The sequence below is a fragment of the Camelus bactrianus genome, chromosome 9 (genome assembly GCF_048773025.1).
Source record: "Camelus bactrianus isolate YW-2024 breed Bactrian camel chromosome 9, ASM4877302v1, whole genome shotgun sequence".
Taxonomy (NCBI): domain Eukaryota; kingdom Metazoa; phylum Chordata; class Mammalia; order Artiodactyla; family Camelidae; genus Camelus; species Camelus bactrianus.
The window spans coordinates 39,975,270-39,991,751 of NC_133547.1; the positions used below are offsets into that span (position 1 = coordinate 39,975,270).

General features: G+C 53.0%; 1 long non-coding RNA gene across 1 annotated transcript in view; it reads left to right on the plus strand.

Moving 5' to 3' along the window:
* The window catches only part of LOC123614900 (uncharacterized), a 29,955-nt gene extending 17,956 nt beyond the window's left edge, over positions 1-11,999 (plus strand). Inside the window, exons 2-3 of the long non-coding RNA XR_006722390.2 lie at positions 8,596-8,741; positions 10,171-11,999. This is a non-coding gene — a long non-coding RNA (uncharacterized LOC123614900). The remainder of the gene's footprint in view (positions 1-8,595; positions 8,742-10,170) is intronic.
* Positions 12,000-16,482: the final 4,483 nt, after the last annotated feature.

Here is a 16,482-nt window from a genome sequence, read left to right on the forward strand (position 1 = left end):
GGCCCTGCAGGAGTGCCCTTGGGAGCAATGTGGTCTCCTCAGACAGGGGCCCTTTGCAGCTTGGCTTGGGCTGGGGCTGGGGCTTCCTCAGTGCCAGGCATTGTGAGCCACCCCAGGGAAGAGGAAAGGCCAGGCCACTCACCCCTGGGGATTAGGGGACCGTAACTGATCCTTCTGCACAAAGAAAGCTCCAGGTGTCAAAACAATTCTTTGGCAAAGTAGTCCTGGCTGGAGCACAGGGAGCCAGGACACAGGTGGGAGGGGAAGGAAGTAGGGACTCAAAAGGCATCTTCTTGAATTACAAGGCTGTGAAGGCTGTGGGACCTCATTCATTCATTCATTCATTTATTCACTTACTCACTTATTCATCCACCCCATAGCTGTATACTGAGGGCTTCCTGTCTGCCAGGCACTGTGCTAGATGCTGGGAGACACTTTGGAACTCAGCTTGAGTTCAGTATCCCGCTCCAAACCACCCAGCCCCTCCTCCCGTGTTCCCAGCTCAGCAAAGGCACCAACACCAGCCAAGCATCCAAGCAGGGCACTGGGGCCATCCCAAGTCCTCCCTCAGCCCCTACACCTGGCCCATCACCCATCCTGTCAGACCTGCCTCCTTAGCAAGTTCTTACAGACCCGTCTGCCAGCCCAATGCTACAGCCTGGACTCAGCCCTTTGTCAAACTGTCCACCTGTAACTGCGCAGCAGTCTTCTAACCCTCCCTGCCTCCAGTCTTGTTCTTTTTAGTCCTCTGTCTTCCTTGCAGAGAGGGCAACTTCCTTAACTGGAAATTTGAACACCCACTCCTCTGTCGAAAACCCGTCACTAACTCCCCGCTGCTTTCAGGACCAAATCCAAATGCCTTATCCTGGCAGTTAAAAAAGATGCATAAATTTATTAAAACTTTGAAGATATTTAACAATTTATTGGATAAATTCTTGTTAACTCTAGGAACCCTAGAAGTCCCAGGAATTCGATTTCAAAGGATTTAGAAAGAATTCCTTCTAAAAGCTTTCAATATTACATTCTTTGTTTAACTGGGACTTGGATCACTTTGAGCATCATTTTGCCCCGGAACCATTGCCTTGATGAATTAGTCAGCAGCATCGTATGAAATCGTGGCTAGATGGGAGATGCGTACTCACTCTTACCCGAACGTAGTAAGTCGCGCCATATTTCCTGCTTAAAGGAGTAGGAGCCCCAGGAATTTGAGGCCTCTGCCTCTGAGTCCAGCCTTATCTCCCCCAACTCCCTGCCCCTTGTACTTTACACTCAGCTCAGAGAACGATTTGTGAGTCCTTGACGTGTCATGCCTGGGTGCCTGGCTACCTGCCATTCTCTCTGCCCGTGGGAAACGCCTCCTCTCCTCCGTGTCTACCCGGAAGCTCTGCTTCCTCTGGAAGCCTTCCCACCGCCCGGGACTGTGGGGACTCTGACCCCTGGCTCCCAGACACCTTGTCCACACATCCCTCCACTACTGTGTGTATCACATTGAGGGGACTGTCCCCATCAGACTAGGCTCCCTGAGGCCCCAGGATAGTGTTTTGCCACAATCTAGGGGAGAGAAGGACCTAAGGATAAATACATGCCCCAAGGCAGTCCAGGCACAAAGGACCATACTCCGGGGGCATCAGGGAAGACTTCCCAGAGGAAGGGATGCTGAGGCCAGCCCTTAAAAATCATGTAGGAATCTGGCCCAAAGATGACACGGGAAGGGAATGCCAGGTGGAGAGAGTAGCAGTCCTGCTGGATGGTGGGTGAAACGGTGTGGTGAGAAATTGGGTATGGACAGAGCACGAACCCTGTGTGTGTGTCAGTGTGGGGGAAAGGTGGTGGCAGGGGACAGAGGATACATGTATCTTTATCATTTGGTTCTAAGTGGAGTCACTGAATGACTTTGCACAAAGCTGTGACAAAGGTGTTGCCGGTGCCTGCCTCCTGGGACGGCCTGCCACTTGCTGGTTCTCAGAGCACAGGGAGAGGCCGCTGAGGAATGGGGTGTAGGCGTGGACCGAGATGCACAGGTTTCAGGCTGAAGCCCCTCTAGGCTACCCTGGCTTGGCCCCAGAAGCAGGCCCAGGCCTCTTGGAAACTCTAGAACAGGCCCAGGTCAGTGTTGGGGACACTCTGAAGGGCTCTGAGAAAAGAGAGCTCCGCTTTCATGAAGGGCAGTGGGGGAGGCAGGGCAGGGCTCTGGTATTTGGGGAGAGAGGCCTGCTTGTGGCTGAAAGGCCACCAGGGGCGAGGTGCCCGCTAGGAGCACTGGGGATGTGTGCCGGAGCAGGTCCAGCGCGAGCTCTTGCTGGTACTTTGCACGGATGGGCCACGGCCTCCATCTCAGATTCAGGGCTGGGGCCTGAGTCACGGTGGCCGTGGCCAGGGTCTGATGCCTGGCACCAGGGCTGCTGGGGAGTCACAGAAACAGACCCCACCCCTGCTGCCCCCGGTCCTGGCACCCAGCGCGGGGTGCTTCTGCGGGCCAGAGGAGTAAACAAAAGTGGTGACGTCCTTGCACTTGGAGCTTACATTCCAGAGGCAGGAGAAGCAGACAGATACAGAGTGGGGTCCTGGGTGTAGACGGAGGGGCTGGCCTCCCTGAGAGAAGGGCAGAAGCCAGCTGGGGCTCCTGCACATACCGCCTCTGGCCTCGTTCCCTGGGGTGACTCCACTGTACCCCCAGTCCCCCCTCCCCATACGGGCAGGGGAAGGAAAGTGTCCGGCAGCAGGAGGAGGCTGGGAGCGGGTGATGTGGGGACATACGGTCAATTCTCTGGGGCCAGTGTGGTGTCGGAGGCTTGAGTTTTCAGGAGAGAAGGCTGGGCCTTAGGTGCTCCTGGAAACCGCCCCATCCAGGGACTGGGAGACTGGGGTTAGAATCTCAGGCCTGCCCCACCTTGCCTAGCTCGTCCCGAGTCCCACAGTCTCCTAAATTCAGAGCCTTATTTCTCCTACCTCCTCCTAACTGTCACTGGCAGCAGGATGTCCCTGTAGAGGACATTCTCAGTGTCCCTCCTCCCACTTCCAGGCACTTGGTTCTGCCTCCGCCCAGCCTTGGATCCGTTGGGCGACTCTCACACAGGCCTCCTCCTTCCTCCCCTCCTCTCTGCATCCCACCGCTCATCCAGGGAGGTCGGTGGTCCCAGGGGCCCAGATTCACCCAGCCTCCCCTCCCTAGACAGCCCTGGAGGAGAGGCCCTCAGGAATGTCTGGAAAGCCCTTTGCCAGAGGCCCAGACCTCGGACCGTGGTTCAGAGCAGGCTTCCAGAAAAGCCAAGGTGGAGAGGAGCCATTGGCCAGGCTGGGGCAGCCTCTTAACAAGGGCCTGCCTTTGGTGGTCTCAAGGGAGGGTCCTGACATAGGCCCAGCTCACTGTCCCTCTGGGCCTGGCCTAGCAACTGCCATGGGTGTGCAGGGGAGGTGGCCCAACCCCATCAGGGCCTCCATCATGCCCCTCTGCTCCTGTTTCTACTTTAATCCACTGCCCAAGGTGACCACAATGCAGCCATTCAAACTGTGTGTAAGTCTATTCAGTGATGTGTGGGAAAGTTCACGGCACAGCATTAGATGGAAATTGCAGGCTACAAAATGTAGGTCCTGTGAGATCCTAGTTCTGTAAAATAAACAAACAAAAAAATACATAAATTGAAATCATGTAAGTGAAAACAGAAAAAAAATAAACAAAACTTGTGATCACATGAATCGAAACAGAAAACATTGCAATCATGTAACTCTTTATAAACCTAGAAAATAGTCATGATGTGGTGTTAGGTGGAAAAGGCTTGTTACAAATGGTAATGCTCAATTTTGTAAAAAAAAATAAAATAGAATAAAATTGTCATCACGAAAATCTAAACATAGAAAAAAAGTCACCATGTGAATCTAAACATTTGCTCAGGATGTGTTCTGTGACAGACACCTGTCGAACGTTCGCAACAACCCTTTAAAGTAGGTCCTGTTATTTTCATCTCCAAGTTACATATGAAGAAACTGAGGCACAACGACGTGAGAGGTAATTTATCCTAGGTCACGCGGCCAGTAAGCGGCAGGAGTGCCTTTTGAAACTAGCAGCTTGTTTTGAAGAAAAGAAATGAAAAGAAGTGATGCCCGTTATCTCTAGGGCTCTTGCGGGGGAGGGTTCTGTGTGGTTTCTTCTTCGTGCTTTTCTCTGTTTTCCAACTTTTCCCCACAGATCATGTTACTTTTGTAATCAGTGCGTCTCCATTCCCTCTCCACCCCATGCAAAATAAATGGCAACTTTTAAAGTAACAAAACAAGATCAAAACATCCCAGGAAAGTATGCCTCCTGCAGCCCTGGGACTCAGTCCTGCTCAGGGGTGGTTGCTGGAGGGTGAGATCGGTGGCCTGGCCCCCTCACCCCCCTCACTGGGAAGGCCAGCGGGAGGGCTCAGCCTGCCCTCTGTGCCACGTGGCCGCTGAGGGTCCAGAGGCCTTGGGCTGTGCCGCTGAGGAATCTTGGGCCTCCCCCAAGGAGGCCACCCAGCATTTGGGCTGGGGCCAGGGCACACCCTGGTTGGCTCTGAGAGGTGCGGGACACGTTGTGCGGTCCTTCCTGAGCCTTGGGAAGGGGTGTGAGGGGGTGGGGTGGAGGGGAACACAGAGCCAGCCCAGGAGTCTGGAGGCCTCTCCTTGGTTTCTTGACCCTCAAAGCCTGTCACATGTGCCCACCCCACGCTGTTCCTCCACGCGAAGCAAGGTTCCTTTCTCTAGCACCCGGACACTACTGGGACCCTCAGTGACCAGGCCCTCGTTACCTCCCCAGTAATGCAGCCGTGTGGGACCCTACACAGGACAGAGCAAGGGCCTCAGAGTCGAAACACTCAGTTTGAGCCCTAGCTCTGGCTCTCAGCTGTGTGCCCTTGGAACCCGAGTTCTCGTTCAGGTTCACTGCATGTCAAAAGCGCTGACAATGACCATAAGGGTTACTCAGGACAACACAGGTCACGCGTCTGGAGCAGGGGAGGGCTCCGTCAGTGTGTTCCCCATCATCAGCTCCCTGTAAGTCCTTCCTGCGCTCCCAGCTCTCCCTGCGGAGCCACTCAAAGTAGACCTGAGAGCTCCACAGCATCTCTCCCCCAGCGGGCCTTCTCCAGCTCCCTCAGCCATCCCAGGATAGCGCGGTGCCAGGCAGGCTGCCATCTTGGTCTCTCCAGAGCTGTGTCTCAAATGCCCGCTCCACAGGGATTCCTGGGAAGCCTGGTTGAACATGCAAAGCCCTAGATCCATCCATGGGGAGTCCAGGAATGAGTCCCAGAATCCAAATTTTTACAGTCTCCCCAGGGGTTCTGATGGGAGCCAGTGCTCCACCGCCCTCCAGCTGGCAACGTCCTGCCTTCAGCGTGTCACCCAGAAGAGACCAGTGCTAGGCTGCCGCCCTGCCGGCTTGGACCTGAGAGGCTGTCCCTCAGGCTGCCTCCCGCCCTCCCCACTCAGTCCGCTGGTGTGCTTGTGCCCAGGCAGGCATGTCCTTCCAGAGGAGTGTCCTGCTGTGCTCTACTCTGGAGCCAGGAGCCCCTGCCTCCCCAACTCTGACCCAGAATATTTGTCCACAGAGAGGCCTGAGCAGACAGCCCCGCAGGGCTCCCAGAATGAGCCTGATGGGCATGATCTGTGGCTCCGCTGCCCTCCCCAGCAGGCGGGGTTGTAGCCCTGTGAACAGAGCGCAGAACTCAGGTCACCAAAGACCCTGCCCTGGATTCCAGAATGAGCCTCAGAGGGAGGGGCCAGCTGTGGAACAGGCAGTGGGGGGCTGCCCTTTGGCCTGTGATTGGGATCCAGAGGCCTGCAGAGAAGATACGGGGCCTCTCCTGCCCTGAGGCCGACCACGTCCCAGGGACAGTGTGGACAGCTGCAAGGTCCCGGGGGAGCTGAGCCCCCAGGACGACAGTGGCCTCTGTGATTCCAGGCAGGCACCCACTGCGCGTTGCCCTTCAGTCCTCTCAGAATGTGGTCCCCTGGGCTGGAGGAGGCCTTAGAAAGACCCACCACCCTTAATTCCTGACTCCCTGGAACACTCCCTCAGACAGTCAAGGCAGTCCCTGTTCCAGCCAGCCCTGACCGTTAGAACATTCTTCCCCAGGCCAGCATCAGGCCTGCATTCCTGGAACATCCACCCAGTGTGCCCCCTCTTTTAAGGCAAGCTTGTCACAGATTAAGAGCCAGAATCGTGCCCTCCTGGAGCTGTCTAGGTAGTTATCAACACCTGAACACCTGGTTTCAAGTTTAACTCTTGGAACCTCAGTTTCCTCATCTGCAAAATGGAGACAACCACGGCTACTTCTTATGGAACGCTTTCCCTGGCCAGGCACTGCACTAAAATGTCACATGCCCTGCACAGCCTGATGTAGTGTCTCCTGACTCAGCCTCCTCCAGGGTCCTGGCTCCAGGCTGGCTGGGAAGAGGTGCGGGCTCCTTCTGCTGGCAAGAAGGTGAATTGCAGACAGGAAAGGTGATGACTTGGAATCAGACCCAGGGCAGAGACTGAGGCCCCTGCTGTGCCCTTCCACCAGCAAGCTGCAGTTCCAGGGAAGATCCTGAAGGGCAAGGCAAGGGTCAAGAGTGGCGGGCTGTGGTGTTCATCCAGAACCCACCCCCCACCCCCAGGGGAGGACAGAGGCCCCACAGGGCTGGGTGTCCCAGCTTGTCCCCTCAGGGACACAGGTGGGAGCTTCAGAGACACAGATGTCCTGCCTGGATTTGCTTATCCACCTGGTAACAAAATTGGCAGGTAGAGGTCCAAAGGGGCTTCCGGTCAGGAGGACTAGCCGACTTGGAAGATTCTGGAAGCTTTGCAGCTCCTCTGTGTTTGCCTTTCATGATAGTGGCTTCCATTTATTGAACACATCTTTTTAAAGGACACTATGGTAAATGGCCAATCGCATGCCTTCATCCAGAAGGCAGACATCTCCCTTATAGGAACACAGTTAAAAAAAAAAGGGATTCCTTCATTCATCCTCTTGCCACTCCTGTTGACGAAAACAAACATGTCCCATTCAAAGCAGAACATTTAGCTTTCTGTTAGTGCCAAGAGCTGTGTGATGTGCTTTATGGGTATTATTATTTTGTTCTTTCAATAACCCTACAAAGCAAGTATAATTAAGACTATTTCATGATAGGGGAAACGGAGGCTTGGAGACATAAGGGAATGGTCACGTAACTGGAAGAGCTGGAATATGAATCCATGTCCTCTGATGTGAATGCCTTTCCACTAACCGCACTGCCTCTAGTTTGTTCTTGTCCCTGTCCCTCAGTGATTATCTAAAGAACCTCTAAAATGAGCGGGACCTCCCATCTCCACCTCTTCTCTCTTAACCCACTGTCCCTGGGCGAGTGCAGCCACTCCCAGTCTGGGAGATACCTCCATCGATGGCTCAGACTCTGGTCTCTCTGCACCTTTGCCCCAGCTAGATGTCCATCTCTTGGTCAGCTTTGGCCAGTGTCCCCAAACATTTTGAGTTCACCATGCTCCAAACTGAGCTCGCTCTCTCCACAGCCCCCACCTGCTCCTCCTGCTGTGTCCTCATCTCCGTCTGTGCTCCCACCATACACTCCCCACATCCAGGCACTGAGTCCTGTGGTTTCTTTAAATCTCCAGAATCTGCTCATGGTCTTCCAATCCTGCTGTTACTGCCTTAATTCAGATATCCTCCCCCTCCACCCCTTATTCCACCACAGCCTCCCCCACTTCTCACACGATGTCTCCTCTTCAGGGATTCTGACGCTTCCCCACCTTTGCCCAACAGATCTTTCTAAAATTCAGATCTATACACCTCACTTCCCTGCCTATAAATCCATCGGTTACTCCCATTGCTTTAAGGAAAAAGATCAAACTCCTTAGCTTTGAGATTTGCCTTCTCTCCAGTTCATACTCTTCCCACCCCAAACCCATCTGCAAAGAAGTACCCTGAGCTCCAGACATTGCTGTACCTTCTGCCTCCTCTCCTTTCTTACCTCACACCTACCCCTCCTCCCTGTCTCACCTTCAACATGCCCTCCTCCTGGAAGGCTCCCTGGATTCTCCTTGCCTCTCAGCTGGTTCAGGGTTTGTGATCTGAGAAGACATGCCTTGTCTTATATCTCTGTCAGAAACCTTAATGCAAGGTATTGGTGAACATCTTGATTTTCCCTCCCACTAGATGATGAAATGCTTGAGGACAGGATTTTGTGTCTTTTCTGTGTAATACCCACAACACATCTAATAGAGGATCACTGAGTGAATGAATGAGTGAATGAATGAAGGCGCCCCTTGGACACAAATTTCTCCCACGTTCAGCTGCATATGAGGGGGCCTCCCCCTCTTTCCTATCTTCCCGACAGCTGGTGTCGCCGGGACACTAGTTCTGTGAGGGCAACGGACTTGAAAAATGATCAGGGACCTACACATTAAACTGAGACCAACCTTCTCCTTCCCAAGGGACCCTGCCAGCCTCCCCAAAGCCCTTGGGGCTGGTAGGAGGAAGCATGAGGTACTGGATTGATCACCTTCCCCACCCAGCACTGATTATGCGCCAACTGTGTGCAAGGCCCTTTGCTGAACGCCTGAGCTTGTGCACGTTCCAATGTGACCATCCTTTGGTCTAGTTGCAGATGAGACTAAGGCAAGCACAAGCCGCAGGGGACAGGAATGAGCTCCAGCTGAGCACTAGAGGACAAATTCGGCAGAGTGAGGGTGCCGGGAGCTGAGGCAGTCAGCAGACTTGAACTTGATCTTGAAGCAGAGAGAAAAGGTAAGAGCTTTGATGGAGAAGGGGATAGCCTGTGTCGAGGCTGGGGATCAGGACACACTGGCAAGTGTGTTCTAGGGACAAAGAATAGATGCTTTACCTGGGGCCAGGGTTTTGGGAGGGTCTGGTTGGAAATCAGTTTGGAAAGGGACATCAGGACCTTTGGAAGGGTCCTGAAGGACCTTGCCGGGCCAAGGGGGTTCGGAGTTGAACAGTAGGGACGTATGGTGAGACCCACAGGACAATGGGAAGGACCCGAGGCTGGGGTGGTCTTTGTTTTCCGGAACAATATCACGTGGGGTGGCTGTGCAGCCCTGGGCACTTCCTCCTGGCTGTCAGTTGAGGAGCCATTCCCTCTGAGGCCAGCAGGGGGCAGGACCAACCCACAACTTTTCCTTAGCACAGTTCTGGCCCTCCTGGGAGTAGGGAGGAGCAGCAGGCCCAGAAGGAACAGCCCAGCTGTGCACAGCTCTGTGTATGTGCGTGTGGTGTGCGTGGTGGGGGTGACAGAGGGAGGCGGGCTCCTTTCCTCAAAAGGCCAGTGTGTGGCCACTGAAGCTGCTAGGTCTGGTGACCTGACGGGACAGCCCTGGATTAGGCACCCACATTTCCTGGGCATATGTCCCAGCCCAGTCCAGCTCCCGGCTGTGCCCCTTGGTTTCCCTGGCCCTTCCCTCCCAGTGAGGGAGTCCCAGCATCATGAGGTCCCTGCACTGAGCTCTTCAGGGCAGCCCAGCTCCTTTGGAATCAAACAAATCCAGAGAAGCAATGAGGAAGAAAGAAGTCCCATTCCTCTGCTCACTCCCTTCCCTAAAAAGGACCAGAGAAGGTGGTCAGGATTAGCAGAAGTCATTCGCATGGGCATTTGACAAAGATTTATCCAGTGGCCTCGTGTCAAAGACAGGGACACAAAGGCAAGGTAGCATCGCAGCCCAGAGCCCCCAGGGCATGGGGCCAAAGGCTCCCATGACTTAGTGGGTGAAGGCTGAGGGGCTAGGAACAAAGTGCCCAGAAGCCCTGAGGAGGAGAGGGTGCTTCTGCTCAGCAAGGACTGCAGAAGTTTTGATGAGGGAGGTGATACTGGAGCTAAGCCTTGAAACACGAGCAAGATTTTGCCAGATGGAGAAAAGGGGGGGGACATCTGGGATGGGGGAACCAGCAGAGCAAAGGCACAAGAGGTAAGGCTGTGTTTAGAGAATACTGATGAACAGATATGGTTACATATGCTCCCCACCTCCCCAGCCTTACTGAGATATAATTGCTACTTAACACTATGTAAATTTAAGATGTATGACATAATGAATTGGTATATGGATATATCGAAAAATGATTACCACAATAAGGTTAGTTAACTGTGTGTTTCTTGTATGGCAATCATTGTGTTATAATATTTATTTATATTATGTTTCTAATTCTCACATCAATCCTCAAGGTGCTATGATCCCCACTTCACAGATGAAGAGACTGAGGGTCAAGGAAGCAAGGTGACATCCCAGTCAAGGACCACGTGACCCACCCTGCCCCCACAGGACTGGAGTTGGGGGTGGGTGGGTCAGAGGAATCCCACAAAGACCAGGAAAGTCCTCCTCCCCCAGAGGACCCCACCGTCTTGCCCCAGCGTCTCTGGCCAGGCTGTGAGATCTTCCGGGCAGAGATCTGTTCTCAAACAACCAACAATTTGTTGGCCTTTCCACTTTCTCTTTCAGAAAAGTTCTTATGCAAATTCTGTTCTGGTGGGTCAGAGATTTTGTCCAGGCCTTGGTCAGATAGAAAATAAAGGAGGAGCCCTGGGGTGGAGTGATAGGAGCAGGGGCTGGGCCAGACCCCAGGGCAAGTCAGCCTGCCCCCACGAGGTTCATACTGCTGCCTGAGAGCTGGCTTCTCTCCCCAGGCTGCCTCTGTCTCCCCTGCCTAAGTGGCATGGAGGTGCTGAGAGGGCAGACTTCCGTCCACAGACCTCCCTCCTCTGCCAGATGAAAGAGAGGTCTGCTCCTACAGGGCTCCGCTCTGGGCCTCAGGACAGCTGCCCTCACATCCTCCCATGACCCCTCCTTTGTAATCCCCCAGGGCTTCTAAACTGGGGTCTCTCTTGTCTTTTTCTTGCCAGAGGCCCCTTGAAAAAATCAATTTATATATGTATATGGAATCATTATGTTGTATACCTGAAACTAATTTGTTATATGTCAATTATACTTCATAAAATTTATACTTTGTAAAATTATAAAATTTATTATAAAATTTATGATAAATCAGATCAGAGGAAGGCATATAAAAATTAACAGCATTCTATTCACCCTTCCTCCTTGCCCCCTCCTATTCCCCAGGGAACCACTCTTAATTTCTTATTTATCCCTAAGATATGTTCCTTATAGACAAGCATATATAGCTACACATAACTATATATGGTTTTTTAAAAAATACAAATGAATCATATCATAGCCATATTGTTTTTCAGCTTACTTTTTTTCCCCATTTAATGTCATATCTCAGGCATCTTTTTCATGTCGACATCCATAGACCTACCCATTCTTTGCAATGACTGCAAAGTCCTTTGTAAAGACTTGAGTAACCAGTTCCTTTTTTGGACATTTAAGCTGCTTTCAGTTTTTACTATTACGAACAGTGCTGAGATGAACAACTGTATTTGAAGATTAATTGCCAGCCGATTAAAATTTGAATATACGTTCCCAAATTGCCTTCTAAAACCACTGTAACAATTTACGGTTCCACCAACAGTGTACGAGAATGCCCATTTTCTTGCATCAGCACCAACACAGGTATTATCAAACCTTTAAATCTCTGCTGATTTGACAGGTGAAAATGATATCTCATTAAAAATTTTGAAATGTCTTTAAGAGTGAGGTTGAGCATATTTTACTGTATTTGTTGGCTATTTGAATTTCTTTCTTCTCTCTTTGTGAATCCTATGTTATTGGCCTTTGACCATTTTGAGGGAGGGCTATTCATCTTTTTGTCATTGATTTTTAGAAGCTATTTGTATATTAAGGAAAAAGCATCTAAGATCCATTTTATTATCTCCTCTGCTATAAACTCCATGTTTGGAAAAAACGTGTTAAAGAATGTTTGTTATTAGTTTTTTCTCCATTTTCTCAATCTAATTCTGGTATACAGACCCTCAGAATGTTTATCAGCAGGGTCTGCATTGAGTTAATGTAATTCCAGCCAAAAGCAAAGCCTTAGACTTTTTGTTAATCCCAGAAGCCTCACTGCAGCTAAATGGTTGGCTTCCTGAAACATTTTAGTGGCCTGAGGAACCCTAGGATCTGGGACCCTGGCGTGGGAGCTGCAGCCCCCTTAGCAGCAGTGTGGTCTGCACCTGTGCGCCTCCCTCGGTCCAGCTGTGGATTCTTCTGTTCTGATGAGTAGGCTGAGTGTTTGCATATTTTCCCCTTTGTTTATCAGCACTTAGGGGTGTGGGTCCCTCTTCCCTTCAGCAGAAGGTCCCTGAGGTGGGACTGAGCCTGCCCCAGGCCAGACCCAACGGAACGTTTACTGTTGCTGAGTCCTGGGGATGGAGGAGGAGATGGAGGAGGGCAGGAAGAGGCTTCCAGCTGGCCCACCCCCTCTGGCCTCTTTGCTTCCTTTAGGAAATCTCCCCAAAGCCACGTCCTGCTCCCTTGAGGGTGGGTGTAGAGCCCTGGGCAGAATGAGAGGTGGTTTGCACAGCCTAAGATTGGGGAGTGGGGTGCTAGACACCACATATGGACCGGTGTGCCCTGTGGAGGAGCCGGGGACACAGGTTGGGGTGGGGAGGGGAGGCTCTGGGCAGGGGGACATGGTTTTCAGGCTTCACCCACCCTCCAATCTCAAGGTGGTTTTACTGGGTGACACTGTTCCCTCCTAGTCCTGGGGTGTGTGTGGGAGGGTGGCTCTGAGATCCCAATGGGAGCTGAGTGCAGGGAGAGGGGAGGGGGCTGCAGGCAGAGCAGAGGAGGAGAGACCTGGTGGAGCCTTGCAGCTGACTTAGAAGCCTCCAGATTGGTTAGTTTGTTTAACCCAGGGCTGACTTTAATGAGACCGCCACATTCCTGGGGGACTGGCGAGGGAAGGTGATTAATGGGGTTGGCTATGGTAGCGGGAGCGGTAGGAGACAGAGGCTGAGGAAGCCAAGGAGAACGGAGTTGACACCCCAAAGCCCCAGATTCCCAGTGCCTTGGGGGGACGGGCATTTCTGAGGAAGCCAGCACCCAGCCCCGGAGATCTGCACCAAGGTGGAGGAGAAGTTCCCCTGCCTCTGCCAGGGCATGAGGGCTTGGCCCTGCTGTCTGTCTGGCGAGCAGACCCAGGACTGGGAGGGGACAGAGCCAGGGCAAGGCCAGAGCCAGGCCTACCCCGGTTCTGTCCTGGAAATGCGCCTGGGGCATGTGACTCACCCCTTGTAGCCTCAGCTTCCTCTTGAAAACAGGACCAGGAGGTGGCTTACAGATAGTGCCTGGCTCCACTCTCCTTAAACCTCCTTATCTCGTGGGCTGTCTTGGCCAATGAGGCCTGGGCCCCCATGGAGTCTCTGAGGAGGCAGTGGGAAAGCCCCGCCCCTTCTTCCACACAGTTTACTTTGATCTGCAGAAGATTATCTCACTGAATAAATACACAAAACTGCCATGACGACAAGTTAGAATGCTGCTCCCGTGCACAGCACAGCTCGGTAGGTGTGTGAGCTTCTGGTTCCCTGTCATGCCTGTCACAGCCAGGGATGACGTCAGCTTACAAGACAGGGGTCCCCAAAGGAAGAGAACCAGGCATGGCTTTCTTGACACAGGGAAGCCATTTTTGACCTAAGCCATTTTGTGACCTAAGCTTGGCTGCAATCCTTGCCCTTGAACAGGTCTTAGTAATGAATGCTCCTCAGGGAATTAAGGGACAGCAGGAACAAAGGAAAAGCCATCAAGAAACAGTAGTTCAGTAATAATACAGAGTCCCAGTTCCTCCTCAAGGATACACATGACAACCTGATGCAAATTTTTGAGATCTGCAGGGACTAAGGCCCTCGCGCAGGTGGAGGATGGAAGGATGATTGGTGACTCTCCTGACTTCAATCAGCTCAGGTGTGGACCCTGTCGACCTTTGCCCCAGTGCTATGCTGAATTCTCCTGTGCTGAGGCCCCTTTGTGAATATGCATGTAGCATTAGCTTAAAACCTCCTCGATTTTGCTCTTGGGGAAGCACTGCGTTGGGGGCAGACCCCTGGTGTTCTCCTTGCTTACGGCAAGTTGTAATAAATCCTTCCTTCTCCCAATCTTTGGCTTGGTTGTGTCTTTTGGTTTGACACCTACCAAGAGGCGAATCCAGTTTTCAGGTACCAGTGACCCTGGGAACATGGTGGTGAAGATGGCAGCTTCAGAGCCAGAACCAGACAGATGAGGAGCCAGGCCTGCCTCACAGGGCTGGCTTTGTGGGGCTGGGTTCACACCTGCCAGTGGGGCCGGGCAGGATGCCCCGCTCCATCTCCCGGTGTGCAGTGCTCAGCGGAGGGCTGGGGGGTGAGCTCTCTCTCTCAGCCAGGCCCTGCCCACCAGGCCCCTCTGAGTCTGACCGTAGGTTGGCTGGTCTCATCCAGAACATGGGCTTGTCTTGAAGTTCCTTTCAGTTCTCAAGCCTCATACTTGTGTCTACCACTAGCTCCCCGCCTGGGCTGTCCAACTCCATGATCAGTTTAGCAGGCTGGGTCCAAGGAGTTGGCCTAGGCTGAGAGCTCAGGACACAGCCATTCTTGGGGGAAGAAAGGTGGGTCCTTTGGGGTGTCAGGAAAGGCTTAGAACATGGAGCCCTCAGCTGGCGGTGAGAGAGGAGGTGCGGGCGGGTAGTTGACATGGATGTGTGTGCACGTGTGTGCACGTGTGTATGTGTGTGTGTGTGTGTGTGTTTGTGTGTATCTGTCTTTAAAAATTACATTTGTCCCATTTTCTTGTTTTTCTAGAGTGGGCCTGATTGGGGCAGGGTCTGTTCCGGCACTGCCAGGGCAGCGTGTGTACATTAGGGTAGATGTGATAAAATGCAGCTCTTGATAAGGCCACGACAAAGGCCTCCCAATTTCTGTGGGATCTTTTTATGCCCCTGCCACTTCTGAACTCAAGGACTTCTATTTAATTCATTTCCTCAAGAAGTGTAGCAAGCTGGGCCCTGGAGACATACTCTAGGTCAGAGGCTGGCCCTGTGGAGCCCAGAGATAAAGGGAGAATAAGATGTGATTCCTACGGCCCCTGAGCCCGCAGCCAGTGGTGCGACGCAGAGAACAGGGACTCGTGCTGGGATAGCTTGGGTACTCTGGCTGTGGTGGCACAGGGGGGCTGCTTGCTCTGCCTGGGATGGGCAGCAGGAGGTGCTACTACCAAAGTGGCCTTGGGCCTGCACTGAAGACCGGATGGGCATCAGCGCGGTCGGTCCCCGCGGTGGGGATGGGCAACAGGCACCGTGGCCTGAGGTCCCACTTGTGCCAGGGGTGTGAAAGAGCCTGGGCTGCCAGAGGGCTAGAGGTAGCATACTGCAGCCAGATCCTGGGGACAAAGACAGCGGGGACAGACAGATGGAGATGCTCATCTTGAGGGTCACATCACCGAGTTCTCAGGGGCCTGGCAGAGGAGTTTGGATTTTAGCTTATGGCAGGGGTCACGCACACTCAGCCGTCTGCAGGGCCAGGGTGGGAGGGGAGGGTGTGAAGACGCCGGGGCAAGAGGTTGTTCTGCGGAGGGCAGGACTTCTCCCCCCGGTGGGCCAGCAGACCCAGCTGATATGCCACCCAACTAAGTCTTCAGAGAAGCTAGAAACCCAGATTTTTATGTGGACACTTTTATTTTTAGATGTTAGCCATAATTCAAATTTAACACATAACAAAACAAAAACAGGAAAGGTTTGTGATCCTGATTTGGCTCAGGGGCCATGGGGGTACAATGCCTGTCTGCGGCGTGGGGGTGGGGGCTGCCGGTTCCGAGTGGGCGTGACAGGTCAGAGCCTGCCCACTGTGGTGGCATTTTGGAGATGGCTGTAAGGAAGGCAGGGTGCAGGGAAGCAGAGACACTAAGAAGCTGATAGAAAAATCTCCCTCTTCTTTATTCATTCATTTGCTGAATGTTGATTGGACACATGTTCCAAGCAGGCTGTGTTCTGGGCGCTGCTGCTAAGAGGACACCCAGAGGTGGGGCTCCGTCCTAGTTGAGAGCCCTACAGGCACCCTGAGGGCTCCGGCCTTCAAAGTTGCACGCTTGTGTCTTTTTTTCCCAGTTCCTAAGCCTCCTTCCGCCTCCATCCCCACCTCCTGGCTGAGGTCCAGCTAACTTTCCAGTTCCCTCCCAGGCATCCTTTCCTGGCTCTGTGGGCCCTGGGGCTACCCTTCCAGCCCTGGGCCAGTCCTCTGCCCTCCACGGGGCCTCCAATGCAGGGTCTTTTCTGGATTGTGCCCCGATTCTGGTCGTAAGCCCCCTTCTCCTCTGGAGTTTCTCACTGCATCTTTTAGAACTTAGTTTTGACCCCAGGGTGGTTGAATGCAAAGCCCACTTTCTTCATGGAGTTGAGGCCTTGGGGGCTTGGGGGTCGGCTGAGGGCCAGTCTGAGGTGGTGGTGGAGGTGGCCATTCCCCTCCCCCTGCTCCTCCTTATGGTGTGGTCATTTCAGGGGGGTGGGGTGTGAGAGCTGGGAGGCTGCTGAGACACATGCCCTGGTGGCACCTACCTGGACTCCCTCTGGAAATGAGGAGTGCTTCAGGTCAACTGATGCATTATTTGTGGGA